This window comes from Felis catus, chromosome D1 (assembly GCF_018350175.1).
Source record: "Felis catus isolate Fca126 chromosome D1, F.catus_Fca126_mat1.0, whole genome shotgun sequence".
NCBI classification, from domain to species: Eukaryota; Metazoa; Chordata; class Mammalia; order Carnivora; family Felidae; genus Felis; species Felis catus.
The window spans coordinates 32,488,886-32,501,277 of record NC_058377.1 but is presented as its reverse complement, the minus strand read 5'-3'; the positions used below and the strand labels follow the sequence as shown (position 1 = coordinate 32,501,277).

Sequence of the window (12,392 nt, the reverse complement as noted above, 5' to 3'; positions counted from 1 at the left end):
AATTTTTATATTTTATGTTGATAATTTTAAAGATGGGCCTATCTTAATTAAATCAATAAACTTAAAGTATTTTAAATAACAAGTATGTTCCATTTGAGTCCATTTAAAAGTCAAGCAATATGTTTACCATTGTCAATTTTTATTTGGGATATTGGTGAGGAAATTTGAAGTGGGTGGTATAAGTCCAAGGGTGTGCTCCTTGCTCCTTGACAGTGATGGTGCCAGAGGCACCTAGAAGGTATAGAAGTCAGTCATGTAGGTTGCATCCCAGGGGGTGTAGAAGTAGGAGGAGGGAAAGAAAGGCAGAAGAAGTGAGGTGCCACCAACAAGGCTGGAGATGAATAAAAGCTCAGGGGACAGAGAAAGAGGTCTCACTGTCTTAAAGCCTGTTAGCTCAGAGAGATGAGCAGAGGCATAACTTTTTTATTTTTTTATTCTTTTTCCCCAAGTCCTGCCAGCTATTTCAATCAGGTTTTTCTTGTAAAATATGAATAGCAATGTGGCATTCCAGGTGTGTAAATGAGAGATTTTTATTGGGCCAAGAGCATTTTTAAGCAGTACACTATGCACTCCCAATTGGCCATTTCAAGGGACCCCTCAGCAGGGTACTATGGGCATTGCTGATAAATTATAGAGAGCAATTGGGTCAGATCTTTGTCTGAGACTTTACATCTTGATGAGTGCAAAAGCATATGGAGTTGCTCCTTATGTATATTCTGCTATTTAAATAGCTAATCCCCATGACAAGAGAACATGAAAACAAAATTAAAAGAAACAAGACAACGAGGGGTTTCTGCATGCCTGATTGGAACAGAAAAGATTAGGGATAAATTTTTCATCTCATGGTGGGCATTAAGTGCAGGTAGTTCCTACTTGAATGAATGTCATGGGCTTTCAGTGCTGATAGTTCCTACCTGAACAGCAGATATCCTATTCCTGTTTTTTGGTTTGAGAGATGAGGTTCACAGCAGGGATCCAGTTGTCTGCTGGTACCTGCTGGGGTGCCACTTGTAGCCAGGCACTGAAGAAAAAGTTCTCAGACACTGAAACTGAGCGGACATGCAGGGCTGTCCTCTGCTAGCAAAACAGCAGCAGCAGCAAACTTCACGTAATCTTTACTTCATGTTCACCTGTTATAAAGATCAAAGAATGTCAAAGCATGGGAGGAAAACACAAGGAGCCTCCAGACATAGATCAAACATACATCTGGTGTTTACATGAAAGCATGCAGGGAAGATGTACAGTCTCAAGGACTGCTAGACAATCACAGTGGGTCATTCCCAGGCTCCTGGGAGATCATGGGCCTCTGAATTTCATAGAGCACTTGCGTTCTTGAGACCAGAACATCGCTGACATTTCAGCAATTACCCCATTCACTTCCCCAGGGCTTACAATGCACTTTCTAAAAAATAACTCCACACCCAGTAGTTTAATTTTGCTTTTGTTTTCCTTGCCTTGGGAAACATATGTAGAAAAATGTTGCTATGGTTGATGTCAAGAAACTACTGCTTGTGTTCTCTTCTAGTAATTTTATGGTTTCAGGTGTCACATTTAGGTCTCTAATCTATTTTCCATTTATTTTTGTGTATGGTGTAAGTGGTCCAGTTTCATTCTTTTTCAGGTAGCTGACCAATTTTTCCAAAAACATTTGTTGAAGAAATTTACTTCTCCCCATTGTATATTCTTGCCTTTTTGTCATAGATTAATTGACCATAAAAGTGTGGGCTTATTTCTGGGCTTTCTTTTCTGTTCCATTTATCTATGTCTGGTTTTGTGCCAGTACCATACTGTTTTGATTACTAGAGCTTTGTAGTATACCTTGAAATCTGGGATTGTGTACCTCCAGCTTTGTTCTTTCTTAAGATTGGTTTGGCTACTCAGGGTCTGTTGGGGCTTCATACAAATTTTAGTACTATTTGTTCTAGTTCTGTGAAAAAGGTTATGTGTATTTGGATAGGGATGCTTTGGGTAGTACAGACATTTTAACAATTTTGATACTTCCAATACAGGAGCAAGGAATATCTTTCCATTTGTTTATGTCATTTTCAGTTTCCTTCATCAATGTTGTATAGTTTTCTGATCACAAGTCTTTTATCTTTTTATTAGGTTTATTTGTAGGTATTTTATTATTTTTTGTTGCAATTGTAAATGGATTTTTTTATTAATTTCTCTTTCTGCTACTTCATTATTAGTGTATAGAAACACAACTGATTTGGGGGTATTAATTAGCATATAGAAACCCAACTGATTTCTGGGCTTTAATTTTTGCAACTTTACTGAATTCATTACTTCTAATAGTTTTTTGGTAGTTTTTAGGTCTCAGTTTATCTTTTTTTTTAATTTCATTTTTTATTTTTTAAAATTTACATCCAAATTAGTTAGCATAGAGTGTAACAATGATTTCAGCAGTAGATTCCTTAGTGGCCCTTACACATTTAGCCCTCAGTTTGTCTTTTAACAATGGTTATATAAATTTCAAAAATGCTGGACTAAAAGAGTATTTGTAAAGGAATACAAAAAAAATAAAAATTTTTGACTTAAGAACTTCTCAGGGTCTATAAGATGACTAAGAGCATTATGAATCTTCAAGAAGGAGATAAAGTATATAACATTTCCCCAAATGATTTACCACAAAATCTGTGGAGTCCATCCTGGGTTTTGCAGGGGTAACTTTCCACAAGGAATGCCTTGAGGACTGGCATGTGCAAAATTCAAAGATGAGTGAAAAGGATGTAGGATGCTGTACCCTGTTGAATAAGGAGTCTCAACTGAAATAAGGCTGATCCATTTTGCTCCTCTCCATGCCACTTCCTGCAGCCAGAGACATGAAAACTGGAAACAATTTAAAGTTCTCTGTTCTTCTCTGGCAACATGATAATGTTTAACTCTAGGTCCTGCCTTCGACTTTAAAAGTTGCCAGATCCAGACTGTGAGGTGTACAGTTAATTATTTTAGTTCCTTTTTCCAATCCAGATTCAGCTGAATCCCATCAGAAAACAAAGCTCATGGTGGCTGAGGAAAACAAGTCACAGTTTGAATTCATTTAGCACTGAAGGATAATGGATTATGTTCCTATCTCCTCTGGCAACCATAATACTTCCAAGTTTTTGCTAAATAAACTGTCCCTGTTTAGATGACACATAATAACAACCACGAGTCCAGACTGCCCTTCTGTTTGAAGGCTTCCTAAGTGTGTTTTGTTTTCAAACCTATTGCACATTGAAATCTGACACTTAGCAATACTTACCTGGCAGGGGAGATACCATAATCACAAGGGTGGTTTTGCTAGGGCAAGGCTTATCTATTGCACTCTGGATGTGCTGACCCCTGCAATTTCCCCAAATGTGGGAAACTGGACTGCATAATTTGTGGTAGTGTGGGACTGTGTTCACACTTTCCCTCCGTTAAAAAAAAAATCTGAAATTTAGCAAACTCCCCCAGGATGCATATACATTCAGAAGCTTCCTGGTTGTGCTGTGGTCTAAACATAACCTAGTTTACTTTAGAGTGAACATCTTTGCCAGTTCCTCTCTGGAGTTAGGGGCTCATTTCCACATAGATGATCATGACAGACCCAAGTAAGGAAGACAACCTAAATCAAATGGAAAAGAATTAAGTGCTTGGCTGATACTCATCAAAAATCCTAGAATTGAGGATTTGAGAGGAGTACCCTTATAGGGTCAGTTTTTGGCTTTCTTAGTCTTGAGACCCAGTGTGACATTTGTACATAATTCCATTTTCAAATACCTCATGGTTAACTCAGGGAGACTGGCGTCAGAGGATTGCGATAATGTAAAAGAAATTGCTGCCACACGGTGGAGTACTCAGTTGTTATATGCAATTTCCTTTAAAACCTTCATAAATTTTCATCATATAACATGGAAGATGTATTTCAGTATATTTTTTACACTTATGTATTTATTACTCACTTCTTTTCACTAGGATCTGAAGGCATTGATTTAGTCCATGAGTATGAGATTTTCCAGACACACAGACTTGCTTTGCCATCCCCACATCACTTATTCTGCATCTATGCCCGAAAGCAAATTATAGTGCTAATCCTATAGCAATAGAGCATTATAACTTTCCTCTTTCTCCTTTAGCCCATTTTTTTTGTCTGCAGAAGTGTCACGGTGTTGATAAAGTGTTTATATATCAGGACCCACAGATGGAAGGCTGCCCCAATTGTCTGGCCCATATCACAAATCTAAACCTAAGTCAGCCTGACCTCAGGAGAAACATCTCACAGTCAAGGAAACCTAACATACAACAATCTCAATCCTCCAACTCAGCTTTAGAAAACTCACCTTATCCTAGAAAATAGGACCTCCTAGCTTTAATAGGAAATCCCTGATCCCCTAGCTAATTATGCCCAATCATGCCATATTTCCAAGTGTCTTCTTTTAATGCTCTATAGAACTTGTTCTTGCCTAAATTCCTTGGAAAGTGTTTTCCACTGTTTCTAAGGCACTGTACTGCCCCAAATCCATGGATTATGTTCCCTTGAATAAAGAACATCAAACTCCTTAAAAAATTGGTATACTATTTTCACTAGACAGTTTATATGAGGATGCCTATTTGTTAAGGTATAACAGGCAGGCAGGGAAAGGGCCTGTGAAATGAGGGTTTGTGGAAGGTGTCATGAAGAAGGGACTAGGGAAAAGTGAGAACGGAATTAATGAGCATGTAAAGAACAACTAAAAGTAGGCAGAAAACCCTGTGTATTGGACTACCTAAGTTTCCAATTCAATTACATGCATCAACCTGTGGCATAACTACATGGGTCTTTGACAATGCCTTTATCCTAAGGGAAACATTGGTACTTCTGGCCTACAAAAGACAAGAACACTCTAGCTAAATACATTTTCCAAGATCTTTTTTGTGTGTTTGTCCAAAAGGAAATAAAATGAAAATCACAGAGAGTTTTATAGGAAAAAATAATGAAATAAAATTAAAATGGGCACACAGACACTAATGGTAACCTCCTAGGAGCATTAGTAGAATGGCTGCAAGGTAGACAGTCAGAACTAGGAGGCTTATCCCTGGCATGGAGTGGGAGAGGATTGGGGAGATCCTGGAAGGAATACATACTAAGTACCTATCAGTTCTTTTCTAATTGATTTACCAGGAGGGGGAAATTGGGATTCCGTGTGGAAAGCCATTGCATTATTTAGTACAGTGTTCTTATTTCCATTAACTGAGAAGTTTTCTACAATTCTTACTCTATAGCAATGGAGTAAATTTCCTTATCTGTATTGCATCTTGTAATTTTTGTGCACAGATGTATTATCACCATTAACACTCTATTTGATTACTTGCCTGCCTTCAGTATTAAACTAATCCTGGATGCACAGGTAGCATGCCATTTTTACCTCACTTCCTCAGTGCCTAGCACAGAGCCAAGTATTTGATAAGAAATCATTGATGTTTGTTAGATTTAATTGAATTGAAGGTGGTCATAGTGGGAATGGAGACAGAAAAGAAAAAGGTGTAAAATCTACTTTCTTTTCATACTCAGGAAATTAAGGACAGAGTTCTTAGAATCATTAAGCTTCATTTTCCCACCTGCACCCAGAAACCTGTTAGCTCCAGTTAAGTTTGTGCAGACATGCAAGCAGTAACCACACACCCTACCTCTTTTATAGCTTAGATTAAAAGCCAAGTCTATCTCCATAGTTCACAGCCTGAACAAGCCAGTCTAGGTTTGTACCAGGCACCAGCTGCTCTTTGTCCTTGTCAAACAGAAAAATAGATACATGACCTATAGAGCAGTCACAAATTATAGTGCTCATACTACCCAGAATAGTACAAGCTGTTCTTTCTTTTTTCAACAGTCAACCTAGATGTGGAAAACCTGTGCTCTTCCTTGACCCTTCAAGGCCTCTAGGCCTAACTTTCTTTTTCTAAATTAATTAAGGTTGTGGAAAGCCACTGTTGCTGATGGGAGATGATTACACACACAAGCAGATTTTATCATTAATCTCTCCCTTAAAAACTATACTCTATTTTCCATGGCTCAGTTTCATCTATTACTCCTAATTAGAGCCAGCTCCTACTTGCTCAATTCACCAGGTATTTATGAAGCATGAGTGTAAGGCTGTGTCTATAACAATTGGCTGGAAAAGGACAAACCTAAACATAATCTATGCTTGATCTTCAACATTATCATTACTGATCCATATAAGTGGGACAGCTCAAGACCATGGCAGGAGGGGCAGCTGGGAAAGGCAATAATCACCTTGTTACTGTTTGGGATTATTTAAGTAGAGATTTCAATCATTCATTCATTACTTCATATATTCAACCGGCAGTTATTAAGTGCTCAATGTAAATAGAAGACTCTGTATTCTATGTCTCTGTAAACAGAAGACACTGTTCTATTCCCATGTCCAGTAAAGTGGCTGAATGAGAATATAGAATTGGTGGTGGTGGTGCTTGGGGAATGACTTTAGAGGTATGATATTCTATATCAAAGTTCAAACTCTCTGACTCTCCTGATAGAACTGGGCAAAGCTGATTATTCACAGACTGATTCTTCCTGTTTCAAAAAGTAAATTAAAGCTATACCGAGAAAGATAACATGAACTATTTTCCCTCCGGGGTTTAACTTATTCAGTTTTTGTATTTGCTAGTGAGTTTTAAAAAAATTCTTCAAAGATAGTTTCAAAGTTATTTGTATCCAAATAAAGCTCAGATTCCTATTTGCTTAAAGGAAAATTGTCTTTATCATCTCCTGAATTTCATGGGAAGCAGATGCAGAGGATTTATGTCCTGAAAAGTTTGGAGACCTCTCCTCTGAACCTCTTCCTTTAGGCAAGCTGGGTGGATATCCTGAGTGCATTACCACAAATACAGAGAGGGACAATGGCACCCTCTAGTGGCTGACCAAAAGACAAAATCAAGCTGTTTTTTTTTTTTGCTGCCATTCTTGCCTGGCAAATTGAAAGCTAATTTGTTCTTTACCTAACTTCACTGCTGATAGGAGCAACTTGACCTGAGTTTGGTGATTACTTCAACACTTTTACTCTTGGAGATAGTCTCTTCTTTTGACCATTATATGCTTGCATGCATAAAGTACTAGCCTTGGCATTTTAAAAAACCTAGTATTAGAATTCTAGTTTCAAACAAGAATGATGATTATTTCTTTTCTCAAAACCTCTATATAGGGACTTCTGTGAAGATTAAAACCAGAAAATGTGTGAAGAGATCACATGACACACACACCCACTGAAAACTAGTACACATTAAACAAATATTATCTAAGAGGACTACTCATCTTTTTTTCCCTTACTCTGGAATCAGAAATTCAAATTTAATAGCCTGATGGAATCCAAACGTATGAAAAAAGAGTGATTCTTGACAAACCTTTTAGTCATCTTTAGAAAGAATCAAGTTAAAATGCTCTTCAAGAGGAAGTAAATAAAACCTACTCTATACACTTTTCAGAACCTTCTGTGTATACTGTTGATTAGTTGTAGAGCTTAGCCTCCAAGTTCTTCTTACTAAGGAACTGGGTTTTTTTTTTAACCCATGTGTTGAGGGAATGTAAAGGAATTCAGATTACACCAGCAGCAAAATTGAGAGTCTGACCTGAACAAATGGGACTTTTGGAACAAACCAAAATAATAATTTTGCAAGTTAATTATTTGTTAACTTTGGACATGACAGTTCAAAACCTGGGCTCTGCAGACCTCTGTTGTCACGACTCTCCTGAGGAACTAGCATTTTTGAGGGACTGTGATAGTGTATAGGGTGGGAACTGACGGGGGAGCCAACAAGGTATCCTTCCATTTGTGCAACACTACTATATGCCCTGTGCAATACCTCCAAACATGTATAAACCACACTCCATCCACAAAAGCAACCACAGCTAAGTGAATTAAAGACATTTTGATTTCAACACCTTCACTCCTTCCACTTCACTGAGGTTTTCAAACATACTTGTATTTAATTCCTAATTCTTACACAAATTAGCTCTATGGCCTTGAGCAAATTATTTGATCTAAGCTTGAATGTTCTCCTCTATGATAAAATAATATATACTTCATAGAGATGTAATGAAGATTACATGAGATAGTGAAGATAGAGACCTAACTCAAAATCTGGCATCTGTGTATGTTTAATAGGTGACAACTATTGCTGATTACTATTACTGAATCTTCTACAAGTAATAAGGATTGAGTACACAACCAAGGCCTGAGTATCAGCATCAATAAAACACAAACTGAGAAAAAAAGAAAATTAAAATAAAAATATTTTCATTTAAAAACCTTTACAGTTATTTTTTAAAAATTTTAATGTCTACTTTTATTTTTGAGAGAGACAGGCAGACAGAGTGTGAGTGGGTGAGGGGCAGAGAGAAGACACAGAATCCAGAGCAGCCTCCAGGTTCCAAGCTGTCACAGAGAGCCCCACATGGGGCTCAAACCCACAAATGGTGAGATCATGACCTGAGTGGAAGTTTAACGCTTAACCAGCTGAGTCACCCAGGAGCCCCAAAACCTTTATAGGTTTTGTTGTTTTCATGTTATATGTGGGGAAAAAACCTATATATCACAGCACAGCCCCTCTCATTGCTGAGGAAGAGAATATAATGGAAAAACTCATGTATGGCCCTTGTACAAGTCAAGATCATAACTGCATTCACTCTTCAGGACTTCATCTCAAATGCCATGGTTATGAGCAGGTTTATTAGTGCTTACCAGTGACTGCATACAATCTATGGACCAGCCTGTGTCATAGTCTTACTGGTAGCCTGGCAATTTGCTCCAGGAGGTGGAACACAAGCTATTCCTCAGAGCCCCACCAACCAACTGAATAACTGTACATATTGCCCCTTTTCTGCCACAGAATGGGGCTAGAAAGTAATTTGGGAATATGGCTCATAGAGGCTCTGGCTTGCTTCAGATCACAGAGCACATTTTGTTTGCCCAGAATACTGGCTCTAGTCAGTCAATTTCAATAAGAACATAGATGAAATTTTTAAGTTTTTTAAAAATTATTCTCTTGGCCGATAATTCTTGAGGCAAGCATTATGCTGTTTTTATTGTTATTTCTTGATAGAAATCATTAGGGAGGGAGACATATCTTCCGGCTAACCACCAGGCAATTTGGTATCTGTCACAAGCTTCTAGTAGGAATTTATAAAATGCTGAGGCTTGTGCCAGTTTCATGAAATGTTAGGGGAAAAATAGTCTGTGTTGAGGAAATTATGGGGTAAATATGGGAGGAAAGAAGGGGGAGAAAAAATTGGCTAGAAGCTTACATGAATGAGGGAATGGAGAGGGCATGCAGACTGTGATCACAAAGAGTGTGAACAGAAGAATGATTGATCCAGTTCAGTTTCTGAAAGTATGTCAAGAACAAATGCCATATCTACTTAGATCTCTCCCTCGCCTCCTTTAGGTCTTTTGTCTTGAGACCTTTTCTGGATACTGTATTTAAAATTGCAACTCCCTCATCTCTTCTTTATTTTTCTTCATAGCACATATCACCTTTTAACACACTATATGCTTCACTTATTTATTTCATTTGTAGTCTGCTTTCCCTTTCCTGAGTGCAAGTTCTATGAGGAAGCAGAGGTTTTCTTGTTGTCTTCATTATCTAGTGCCTAGCACATATTAGACACTCAGTGTATATTCATTATACAATATGTAAATGTTAGACTTGATGTTCTCAGCACCATATCTGTGGTAGGGCACTGAAGCTCCAAGAGTCATAAGTCCTAAGCACAAGGGCTCACACAGAAGTTTTAAGATGGGGCTTTTAATCCAGTAAGGTTTCAGAGTGCCAGTGTGGTTAAGACTCAGCAAATAGAGTCCTTCTAGTCTGTGGGGTGGTAACCCAACTGACTTGGAGGAATAGGTATAAGATTGGGGACACCAATGATTAAGGCCCTACCATCACATCAGAACCTTAGGAGTTTCAGAAAAGAAAACCCAGGATGAAGCTGTATCCCCATCAGAGAGAGTAGCTTTCAACCTGTGTGTGAAATTTAAAGGTGAAACTTAGGATCCAGATTACCCAAGGCTACAGACAAGATTGGAGCGTGTGTGCCTTGGAGCTCTGGACCACTCCCCTCCCCCAACTCTCCGGAGAAAGCTCATGTTTCAGCCTGCTATTTTTTGGTCCAAATGTACATCCTAAGGTTTGTCCTGGGATTATTTTACAGGTACAAATGGCATTTCAAAATTCAGATTTGTGTCTGGGGTGGACAGCAAGTAGAAGATGTCTGAAAATTGCATCATTCAATTCCTGATAAAGATGCTCAGTTGTCAGATCCTCTAAGGTCAAGTGCTTCTTGTACATATTCATATTTAATCCTTGTATTGATCTCACGAGAGAGACATTTTTAAATAGCTAAGAAGAATGGGCCTCAGAAAAGTTCAATGCTTGTCCAAGCTTACATGGGAGATGGTAAGCGGCAGCATGAGAGTTTCCTTCCTGATCTGTCTCTGATGCTGTGTGCATTTCTCTGAACCAAATTGCCACATTATGTCAGCACAAGTAGGCTGAGCCCGTCCTGCTTGTTCCTTGCAGATTCCATCACCAGCCTGCCTGTGTCAATGTAACCTCCCAGGTCTTGATAGAATACCATATTACTTGGCTAGCAGCCAGGCATAATGGGAACATAAAATGCCCAAGTCAGATGTAATGTACAGCATGGTAACTATAGTTAATAATATAGTTCTCCAACCCTGTATTATGTATTTGAAAGTTGCTAAGATAATATATCATAAAGTTATCATTATAAGAAAAAAAATTGTAACTATGTGTGGTGATGGATGTTAACTAGGCCTATTGTGGATAAATCATTTCATAATATATACATGTATCAAATAATTATTTTGTATACCTGAAACTAGTATAATATTATTTTTCAGTTACGTCTCAATTTTGAAAAGGAATGAAGGGAGGAATTCTGAGAGGAAAAAGCCTAAGTGGTTATAGGACTTCATGAATCCACAGAATATCTCCTTCCAGGAAACCAGTCAAAGCCTGCACTGATATTTTCTCTCTTCCCTTTAGTTTTAAGTGAGATTTTGGTAGAAGATAGACTTAATTTGTCCAAGCAAATGAACAACCCTAAAGGGGTGGAATGCCATCACTTGAATTCTATCACTGGGTTTGTGTGCAAAGAGGCTGTCTTGCTCTGTGGAGGAATTTTAGAACACTTTAGAGACATCATTTCTTTTGCACCTCACCGTAGTCTCAGGATGCTGAAACTTTTCATAAGGAATCTCTACATTAATTGTTTTTTTTTCAAATTTTTATTTAAATTCCAGCTAGTTAACATACAATGCAATATTGGTTTCAGGAGTAGAATTCGTTGATTCATCCCTTACATACAACACCCAGTGCTTATCATAACAAGTGCCCTCAATACTGATCATCCTAGCCCATGCCCCACCCACATCCCTCCAGCAACCCTCAGTTTGTTCTATATTTGTTTTTTTTTCTTTTTCAAAAATTTTTTTTAACATTTATTTATTTTCGAGAGACAGGGAGGCAGAGCATGAACAGGGGAGGGGCAGAGAGAGAGGAGGAGGCACAGAATCCGAAGCAGGCTCCAGGCTCTGAGCTGTCAGCACAGAGCCTGACACAGGGCCCGAACTCACAAACCTTGAGATCATGACCTGGGCTAAAGTTGGATGCTCAACCGACTGAGCCACCCAGGCACTCCAGTTTGTTCTATATTTGTAAGAGCCTTTTATGGTTTGTTTCCTTCTCTCTCTCTCTTTTTTCTTTTTCCCCCCTCACATATGTTCATCTGTTTTGTTTCTTAAATTGTACATATGAGTGAAATCATACAGTATTTGTCTTTCTCTGACTTATTTTGCTTAGCATAATACACTCTAGCTCCAACCACATAATTGCAAATGACAAGATTTAAGTCTTTTTGTTGCCTGAGCAATATTGCATTATATATATATACACATACACACACACACACACACCACATCTTCTTTATCCATTCATTAGTTAGTGGACATTTGGGCTCTTTCCATAGTTTGACTATTGTTAATAATGCTGCTATAAATATTGGGGTGCATATACCCCTTTGTTTTTTTGTATCCTTTGGGTAAATACCTAGTAGTGCAATTGTTGGGTCCTAGGGTAGTTCCATTTTTAACTTTTTGAAGAACCTCACCTCATACCTGTCAGAATGGTTAAAATTAACACAGGAAAAAAAAGATGTTGGCAAGGATGTGGAGAAAGGGGAAACCTCTTACATGAAACTTTTAATAGCCTCTTGGCTGGTATAGGGGTCAAAGGTAGGTCACCTCAAGGTGGGCCATTTTAGCATAATTGTTTTGAGTTAAAAAGGAATCAAAACCCAGTAGATTCAGGAATAGCTCTTTACCTCCCCAACCCTAGAACTGCTTAAAAGA

The 12,392-nt window shown here is 38.2% G+C and overlaps 1 non-coding gene across 1 annotated transcript; it reads left to right on the top strand.

The window, feature by feature from the left end:
• Positions 1 to 3,239: 3,239 nt before the first annotated feature.
• LOC111556851 lies at positions 3,240 to 3,403 on the top strand. Its single transcript, XR_002736566.2, has one exon. It is a non-coding gene; the product is annotated as a U1 spliceosomal RNA (small nuclear RNA).
• Positions 3,404 to 12,392: the final 8,989 nt, after the last annotated feature.